Source organism: Dermochelys coriacea, chromosome 9 (genome assembly GCF_009764565.3).
Source record: "Dermochelys coriacea isolate rDerCor1 chromosome 9, rDerCor1.pri.v4, whole genome shotgun sequence".
Lineage (NCBI taxonomy): Eukaryota > Metazoa > Chordata > Testudines > Dermochelyidae > Dermochelys > Dermochelys coriacea.
The window spans coordinates 54,395,561-54,404,781 of record NC_050076.1 but is presented as its reverse complement, the minus strand read 5'-3'; the positions used below and the strand labels follow the sequence as shown (position 1 = coordinate 54,404,781).

The following is a 9,221-nucleotide window of genomic DNA, read 5'->3' as shown; positions in this document are numbered from 1 at the left end:
GGGGGTGTGTGTCCAACTGTACCTGGCTGTGCGTGTCTCCCTGTGATAAGGTTCTGTAGGCTTGTGTCTGGCTGTGGCTGTCCCTGTGGGGCTCTGTCCGGCTGTACCTGACTGAGTGGCTCTGTGTGATGAGGTGATTTGTAGCTGGGTGTCCAGTTGTGACTGTTCCTGCAGGGCTCTGTCCCCTGACCCTATTGGGGCTGAGTCTTCACTGCAGAACTCCTGTGTTTGTGTATCGAGAGCGCCAACGTGAGATCAAAGTAAGATTCTTCTCCCACTATGAGAGCCTAGTGGGCATGTGTCGTGGGTCTCTTCCTCCCTTGGGGGAGCCAGGCAAAGTACCAGCTTACAGCATCTTTATGAATTACAAGTTGGCTTACCTCAGCGTGCAAATGTGCCACTTCTGCAGTGGAGACAAAATGTGCGCCCCGGTGGCTGTGGCCCTGTCTTGGCTGGCACTCATTGGTGAGTTTGGATTAGTTTCAGGAGTCAGTACCTGCCCAGCCACTCGGTTTCTGGATCTGGAGTTGGAGCTGAGTTCTGAGCAGTGGCTGCTGATGGGAGAGTTTGGGAGTAGGGATAGTAGATGCAGCACTCCCACCCTTGGTGCTGCTGCTGGTGCCCTGTCACTAACCCTACTTCTGGCTGTGTGGTGGACTGTGATATTAGAGGAGAGCAATGAGCTGTGGAGACACTGGGACACATTCACTTATTCTACGTCAGTCATAATGCATGTCTATGCTTCAGCTGTAATTGCAGCACATGTAGGTGTACCCTATTTAGCTTTATTCTGGCTAGCATAGGTACCAATGGCAGTGAAGCCACAGCTCTCAGAAACCTTTATGGGGATGGTTAGACCTAGCAGTTGGAGCTGTGGTAGTCAGAGCCAGTATCAGATGCCCAGAGCGGGCTTGGAACAAGGCTGAAGCAGGTTGAGACTTGGGGAGTCTGTTGCCATCCCCAGGCAGGAGAAAGTTCTGAGCCCTGGAGTGACATTGAGCTAACTGAATTGATTTTCCTCCTGTGAGATTATATACCTCCCTGAGAGCCACCAGACCAGTTCCTGGCTTCTGGATTAGCTGGAGCCTAGCAGAGGCGTGACTCTTATCCTCACAGCAGCAACACAGGCTATACATGCTCTCACGGGATGCTGGGTAGCTAGTCCATGCTTCCCCAGCATCACTGCTATTGGTACCCATGTTATCTAGATAAAAAATTTAGCTTGGATATGTTTATGTGTGCTGCAATCACACCTCTGATTACAGTGGAGTTGTACCTGCAATGACAGTCACAGATAGCCATGCACAAGTCTGTTGTTCCAAGCCTTCAAGTGGCAGATCCTTAGCAAGTAGAAATCTTTATGGTTTTCTGAGTGTCTCCATGAATGATGGGGTGTGAGAGACTTGGTCTGTCAGTGCCACATCTTCCCTTTATCTCTGTCAGAATCCCACTGCTCCCCCAGTGAACAGTACTGTAGGGAAGGGACACTTTTCAGAAGTGAAAACTAGTTGCTTCTAATAATTCTTATTCCATATTTTGTTATTACTATTTATATCAAACCCTGAGGAACCTGGGAAGTCCCTTAACAGAAATATCTTTTTAGTTCATCTTCCATCTAGTCTGGTCTCTGACAGTGCCTGATAACAGATGCTTCAGAGGCAGATGTAAAACTCCATTGTGCACCAAGTTGTGTAACACTAACACTTAAACCATTTTCAACTCTGGTTCATGGAGACTCAGTGCAGGCAATGGTTCAGAATAACAGTTCAATATCCCAGTGGTAGATTGGGCTTTTGAAGACTTATTTCTGTCCTTGGGTTTTACCTAAAAGTTGAGATTGATTTTGTTAATTTGGATACTAGGGGCCGAGGATTCTCAGTGGAGCAGCTGTCTGTTCCTCCATGCTTGCCCCAGTTGGCTGAATTTCAGGGCACATTGCAGAACCTGCTTTAATAAATACCATTTTAAGGTCTGATGTCTTACAACTCAGGAGGTCTAAAAATGAAGACTATTTTATGCCATTGGCAAGCTGGGAGAAAAAACCCCTCTCTTCAGTGGTGAAAGTCTTTCATTTCTAGTCCATTCAAGTCAGGAGATGTCAAGGCTGAATCCCCACTTTGTCACTCCGCGTGCAGAAAGTGGGGGCCCGCAAGGATTCTAAAAATTAATACTTGCGACTCCAGGCTTGTATTAAACTCCCAAGGTTACAGCTTCTCTCTGACCTTTGCTTGGTAAATGCTGCCCCACCCAAATGCAAAAAAAACCCTTGGATGCAGGAATGAACACTTGGGAATTTCTCCCTGTGGGGTACCCTCAAGCCCTTTCACCTCCCCCCCCCCCCCGGGGAAGAGCTGAGAAAGAAAACAAAGGAAATTAGCTGTGGCCACTAACTAATCAAACAGCATATGCACAAACCTATTAGGACACAAAAATTCAAATACTTCTTAAAAAAGGTAAATTTTATTAAAACAAAAAGAAAGAAAATACATCTGGAACTTAGGCTTTTGCTAGATTTTAAAAGAGCAATTTCCAAAAATTAAGCACCCAGAATAGCTTCTTGGGATTCAGCTTAAAGGTTACAAGCAAACAAAAGCATCTGGGGTTAGCACAGAGGAGATCCACAAGCCAAAATAAAGAATAAACCTGATCGCATTTATCTAAATGTTTCTTATCCAAATGATTCCTTCCAGGTATGGAAGATAATTTTCCATATCTGGTTCAAACTTTACACAGCATTCCTGCTTATAGCATTGCTGCTCTATCCCTGCAGCCCAGAGAACAGTAGACAAAGGGAAAGTCCCCCCCCCCACCCCAACCAATTTTAAAAAGTTCTACTTTCCCATTGGCTCTTTTGGTCAGGTGCCCACTGCTTTTCTTTTACCTGTGGGCTTGTTAACCTTTACAGGTAAAGCAAGCAGAGAACAGATCAAGCAGGATTTTAGAGCTAACTGGCTGGCTGGGTGCCCATCAAAGGGAGCTCTCCTGCCGCCGGCCCGCCCCCCCAATTTATCACAGGAGATATTACAATTTAAGATGACATCATTCTGAATATCATTTTGAGTTTTTCCTCAAATAGGCCACAATGCAACAAGGTACTTGAGCATAGGTCTAAATTTCACTTCAGTGGGACTACTTGCGCTTACAATTGGGCTTCTGCTTAAGCATTTTGCTGAATGTTAAGGCCTTAAAGTCTGAGGGTATTTTAGCAGCTGCCATCTTGCATTGTTAAAGAATTAATTTCTAGCATTATACGATCTGCAAGCTTGGAATTGCACTCTATAGTGTTTGTAAGTCATCTGCTACTAGAACAATATCAAGCAATATGATATGGTGTAATTATAAGGTCCAGCATCTCATTACCTCTCAAGGCTGGAAACACTTGTGGCAGGTCAATACAAATGCTTTCAGCATCAATAAACTTTTCTAAGCACAAATCCAGGACCACTGCTGAGAGGGGGTGGGAATAAGATGCTTGAAGGTTCTTTTCCATCTGTCATTGAAACACACTAGTTTTGTTATTATGGGCTCCTTAATTATGGAGTTGGAATTTTGTTTTGTTTTCAAGAAATATGTATTTTCCATTTATTTTTAAGATAAAGCTAATGGACTTTGCAAGCTGATGCGATTAGAGGGAATGGAGAGGAGGCCACCCCACGTTTTCTTGAACCAATAGCAACCTTGATAGCAACCTGTTGTTACTTTACAATTCCGGGCTTCATGTGTGATGGCAGAATCCAAGAATTATTTTGGGGCAGTTCTCTGGTCTGTGTTTATATAGTTATATGGTCCATTGTGACCTTGGAATCTATGAATCCACTGCTTGCTGTGGAATTGCTCTCCAGAATCTAAAGTGTCACTTCAAAAAAAAAAAAAAAGTTTTGAGTCTATATGCTCAGAAGTCTGGCATTGTGACAAGCAGTGTGTCAGGGTGTGTACGGGAGTGTAAGGTAATAGGATGGACATGGATTGGGGATGTGGGAGAGGAATAGCAATGAGAAGTGAGTAGGTGGAGTTGGGGTAGGCTATACCAGAAGTTTGCATGGGTGTGTGTTAAAGAAGCTGGAGGAGCAGTGACTTGAGAGTTTGATGTGGGGAGGAAACATGTACAAGCTGATGTACTATGCTTGTACATTGGTTTCCCTCTCTACTTCAAAGCCTCAAGAGGGTGGGGTAGGGAGCTGTCTCTGGGAGTCCTCATGGAGCTGGATGAGAAGGGATTGCTTGCAGTGTGGTGGCTTGAGAAGGCAAGTGTCCTTACATATATAACAAAAATAGGAGATACTTTTTAAAAAGCACAGTTCATTTACACTTGCAATACATAATATTAATACATGACAGAAGGTCTCAATGCTGGTGGTGTCACATTTCCTGTAAGGATCAGAAATACAAGAGCTAGGTTTCCAATGAAATACATGAGCACAGCTATGCCATTTTGCTGGGGCACACAAACCAGCAAATAAGGCACCATTGAGCATGTCACCTCTTTTATTCATGACAACTAGCAAAGAAACCTCAACCTCAGAATTGGCAAAAGCATGATTCTAACTGCAGACAGATGATAAAGGCAAGCAAACAAATAGTTCTGAAACTGACAATGATCTTTCAAGGAAGTAATAAGCATAGCACTCTCTTCATCAGGCTGTTGAAACAATGAAGTAGGCCCTTAGGCAGTCTAGAATTAAGATTTGTTGGGAAGAGTATGTGGTCCTCAAAAGCTTGCTTACTTTGATCCCTTCCTTGCTGACCTTCAGGACCCTATGATGAATTCTATTGATGTACCAGTACTTCAAAGGAGCGATAAAAAATTTATTAGCGCTAATGTTAAAATTATATAATACATAGGTTAAGAAAAGAGTGGCACTTGGTTTAGCACAGGTCTAGGTAATATCTATTAATTAGTCCAAAGATTACACGTAAAAGGTTTTAATTTATCTTCACAATGGAACAAAAACCGTTGTGGCTAATCACTGGCTATGCCCTTTTCTTCTATATGCATGCATTCAGAGCTGAAGAGCTAGAGTCATCATCACTACTGTCATCTCATTCAGTTTTGGATTGAAAGCCTCAAGCAACCCTATCCTGGGGCAAATGGAGCCATCTAAAGACTTCCACCATTACCAGTGCCTCTCCCAGCATTCAGTAGGTGAGTTCTCTGCTGCTCACCTACTGATATGGTGTGAAAGGGGACCTTGCACTTCTCCAGCAGAGCTCCCAACAAGAGTTGTTGCCAGAGTACTGGTCACATCAGAGCCCAAGCTGGGGCTCACGCCATACTGACACAGTTGCCAATGTTTGAGGAAGAATGTGAAGGGAAAGTCAGGAAATAAAATCTTCCAGAGGAATAGATGGGCATTGAATCCATTGTTAGTTTCAATAGGAATATCTTAGTTATTGGGGATTCAAAACTGGAGCCTCTGCATTATCTTTACTGAATGCCAGACTGACATTGCAAAAATACCTAGAGACTCGCGAGACTGGAGACTGCAAGTTTTCTGGTATTTAGAGAAGGTACCAATGAAGGGCCTGTAACCTTCCTCCCCAATGGATCAAACTTTGGTTATTTTCTTGACAGGGGAGAAAGGGGGCAGCAGCCTGTTCCTCCCCCACAGACATACTCACTCCCTCTTTCTAGAGGCAGGTGGTCTATACTGGCACCTGTAGCGAAGGCCAGTAAGCACATATTTCCCGGCAACTGGGCATATCTCCTTCCTCTTTCTCCTCTAGGGAGAAACCTTGTTTCTTTCCACATCTGCCCTTTGATGTTTTTCCTGTCCCATTTTTTTCCTTCCACCACCAGATGATTGGAGCCCTTGTTCCTCAGAGTGATGGGCCAACCCTTTTCACTGCAGCTTTAATGAGTGGGGATGGAGTTGATGCTGCCATTGTATTGGTCAAGATGGGAGGCTGGTGAATGATGGCTCCTGGCTGCTTTCCCTATCTCACTGTCTGCTTTTCACCTGAAGTTAGCAGGGAGCATAGGCGTGCACCCATGTAATTTTATTTATTTATTTTTAAAGGCAAACATTTAGCACACAATTTTCCACACTGAAAAAAACCCAGTAACCTAATTAATAAAAATTAATAATAATAATAAAATCAACACACAGAATTAATGAAAAAATGTGTGTATACTGTATATGAGATTATTATATGAAAAATGAAAATGAGCTTGTTTTGGGATTTTTACAAGGCACCTATATCACTTAAACACATTTGGTACCCTGAGTAATGATAACACTTCTTGCAAATCACATAAATAGGGATCTCATGGTCCCTTTCCTTCACCCCATTGCAAAGGCACAGGTGTTATTGCTGGCTGCCCTAGGGCTGCAGAAAACCCTATGGGCAGAACGTATAGAAAGAAGAGGATCAATTTATACAGAGGGCTGAAGGGGGACTCCCATAGTGCATTAATTAACACTTGATAAATACATCAAAATTAAATACATTACAGAGATAAGAACCTGTAATGACAACTTTACTTCATGAGAAGCTCCAGAGAAAGAAGACCCAGAGGGAGTAATGGTAGGGGGAATCCCAAGGAGAACAAAAGGGCTGGTAGAGGAAGCAGACAAAGAACAAGGATAGAGGCAGAGTGGCTGCAGGGTTGGCCCAGTTTTCTGCATCTCCCCTGTGGGTGGAGACACTGATCTCTATCACTTTAAGAGGGAACAATAGAATGGAATTCCCAGAAGAATGAATGACTTGAGGACAATTTCCTGAGGGACCCATACATTGTAGAGCTTTTCTAGTTCTGACATTTACATTTCTACATGGTTTGGCCCACAGAAATAAAAATCTGCACATCTTCCATGTGTTTTTGGACCGAAGGAAAAAAAGTTACTGTTCAAGTGACGTTTAAAATTCCCTATGAAACTGAGTTAACAAAATAAATGAGCTTATGAACAACCAGAAAATATACTTCTCAAGTGAAAAAGTATAACTGGACTTCTTTGCAAAGAAATTGTAAGTTTTCTTACAAGAAAAGTCACAAACTGTCTGGAAAGGAAGAGTAGATTAAATTACTTGCCTCAGTGAAATTAAATATCCAGAGAATTGTTGTGCCTGTTATGATGATGACTGGGGTTTGCTCATCTGTGGCTCCCCCTCCCTGTGCTCTGGAGGCACAGCTGGGCAGGCCTGCATCTGCAAGCAGGCCCCCTGCCTCAGGTGCAGCTCCTGTTGGCCTTGGTGGTCAACAGTCTGGGAGCCTCTTGGCCAATGATCTGGGGGTGGGAGGGAGAAGGCAAAGGGGAAAATTGTAGGGAGCAGGGGAGGCAGGGGCAGGGGAGCTGTCTCTGGAGGCACAAAGGGGGGGCTTTCTGAAGAGGGGTGATGGAGGCACAGGGGCTGGTGGGGATCTTCCAGGGAGGCAGAGGGTTGTGTGGGTCTCTGTGGTGTGGGGAGGAGTGATGGACCGAGCCAGCTGCAGCTCGGGTCTGGTCTATGGGGGAAGGGAGTGTTGCGATAACGCCCCCCCCCCCCCCCCGGAAACCCCCTCTGGACTGTGTATTTTATACTAGCGCCGGGTGTGCCCATCACTGTTTCTTTCTCCTGCCCCTGACTCCATCTGTTTGTCTGCCCCCACAATGCTGCCTCCCCCCCCCACCCCCACCGTCTGTGTCTGACAGTGACAGACTCCTGCCGCTCTCTCTGCCTGCAGCTCCCTCCCCCTTCCTGTTGGGGAGGCACGGTCAGGCAGCTCTGGCACCACCGCCCCCCCCCCCATAACTCCCATTGGCCAGGTTCCCATTGGGAACTGGGTCAGCTCTGGGATGGGGGACGGAGGCAGCGTGCAGAACTGCCCTGCCTCAGCCGAGACTCTCCCCAGCACGCAGGGACACTAGGGATGGGGGAGCTGCCCCTGAGGTGAGAGCGCCCCACCTCATGTTGCTGAACTGTGGAGCATGGGCACTACAGCCCATCTTGCCACCTATGTATCCAACCCATCCTGCTCCCTGTCCCTTGACTGCCCCCGCCCCTTATCCAACCCCACGGCCCCCCAACCATGAGGCTCATAGCAGCGTTTGGCTCAGCGCGGAGCCAGATGCGCTGCCCTGCGGGAGCACGCAGCCCAGCCCCCCCAGAGCTCTGCCTGGTGCGCACGCCTATGGCAGGGGGGCAGGCAATCAGCTGTCTGCCTCCTACAAGATCAGCACAGCAGGCTTTAATGATGAGAATCCAATATTAAATAAACAAACTTCATGCAGCAGCAATGAACAGTCCTGGGGCATTGCCCAAGACTCTATATCTAGGATTTTTCATCCAAATCAGGGCTCCTGGCAGGTATGTGAAGCTTGTGTGATATAATCTATTCTAGGGAGCTAAGGGGAAGCAGAGGTGGATGTTTTCCAGTTTCCTGTGACAGTAAAACCTCTTAGGTTTCATAGTAGCAGCCGTGTTAGTCTGTATTCGCAAAAAGAAAAGAAGTACTTCTTTTCTTAAAACCTCTTAGTTAATGTTCAGCACGCAGCATTCCTTCTTCAAACTGTCCTGACAGGAGCTACTGTGTGAGAACTCAGATTGTTCTCCAGGTTCAGCATCTAAATTTAAGTAAGTTATCTGTAATTGCAGTATTGTCAACCCCAAATGTCCAAAAGTCACGAGGCAGGATCACCAAAATCATAGAATCATAGAATCATAGAATATCAGGGTTGGAAGGGACCCCAGAAGGTCATCTAGTCCAACCCCCTGCTCAAAGCAGGACCAAGTCCCAGTTAAATCATCCCAGCCAGGGCTTTGTCAAGCCTGACCTTAAAAACCTCTAAGGAAGGAGATTCTACCACCTCCCTAGGTAACGCATTCCAGTGTTTCACCACCCTCTTAGTGAAAAAGTTTTTCCTAATATCCAATCTAAACCTCCCCCATTGCAACTTGAGACCATTACTCCTCGTTCTGTCATCTGCTACCATTGAGAACAGTCTAGAGCCATCCTCTTTGAAACCCCCTTTCAGGTAGTTGAAAGCAGCTATCAAATCCCCCCTCATTCTTCTCTTCTGCAGACTAAACAATCCCAGCTCCCTCAGCCTCTCCTCATAAGTCATGTGCTCTAGACCCCTAATCATTTTTGTTGCCCTTCGTTGTACTCTTTCCAATTTATCCACATCCTTCCTGTAGTGTGGGGCCCAAAACTGGACACAGTACTCCAGATGAGGCCTCACCAGTGTCGAATAGAGGGGAACGATCACGTCCCTCGATCTGCTCGCTATGCCCCTACTTAT

General features: G+C 45.6%; 1 protein-coding gene across 10 annotated transcripts in view; it reads left to right on the top strand.

The window, feature by feature from the left end:
- Window positions 1-9,221, top strand: part of CEP63 (centrosomal protein 63) — a 55,210-nt gene that overhangs the window by 383 nt on the left and 45,606 nt on the right. The window contains exon 1 of one of the 10 annotated variants that reach the window (XM_043492663.1): window positions 242-260. The exons of the other annotated variants lie outside the window; for them this stretch is intronic. The gene's annotated coding sequence lies outside the window, so the exon portion shown is untranslated. Of the gene's footprint in view, window positions 1-241; window positions 261-9,221 lie in introns of those variants that run through there. 10 annotated transcript variants of the gene reach the window in all.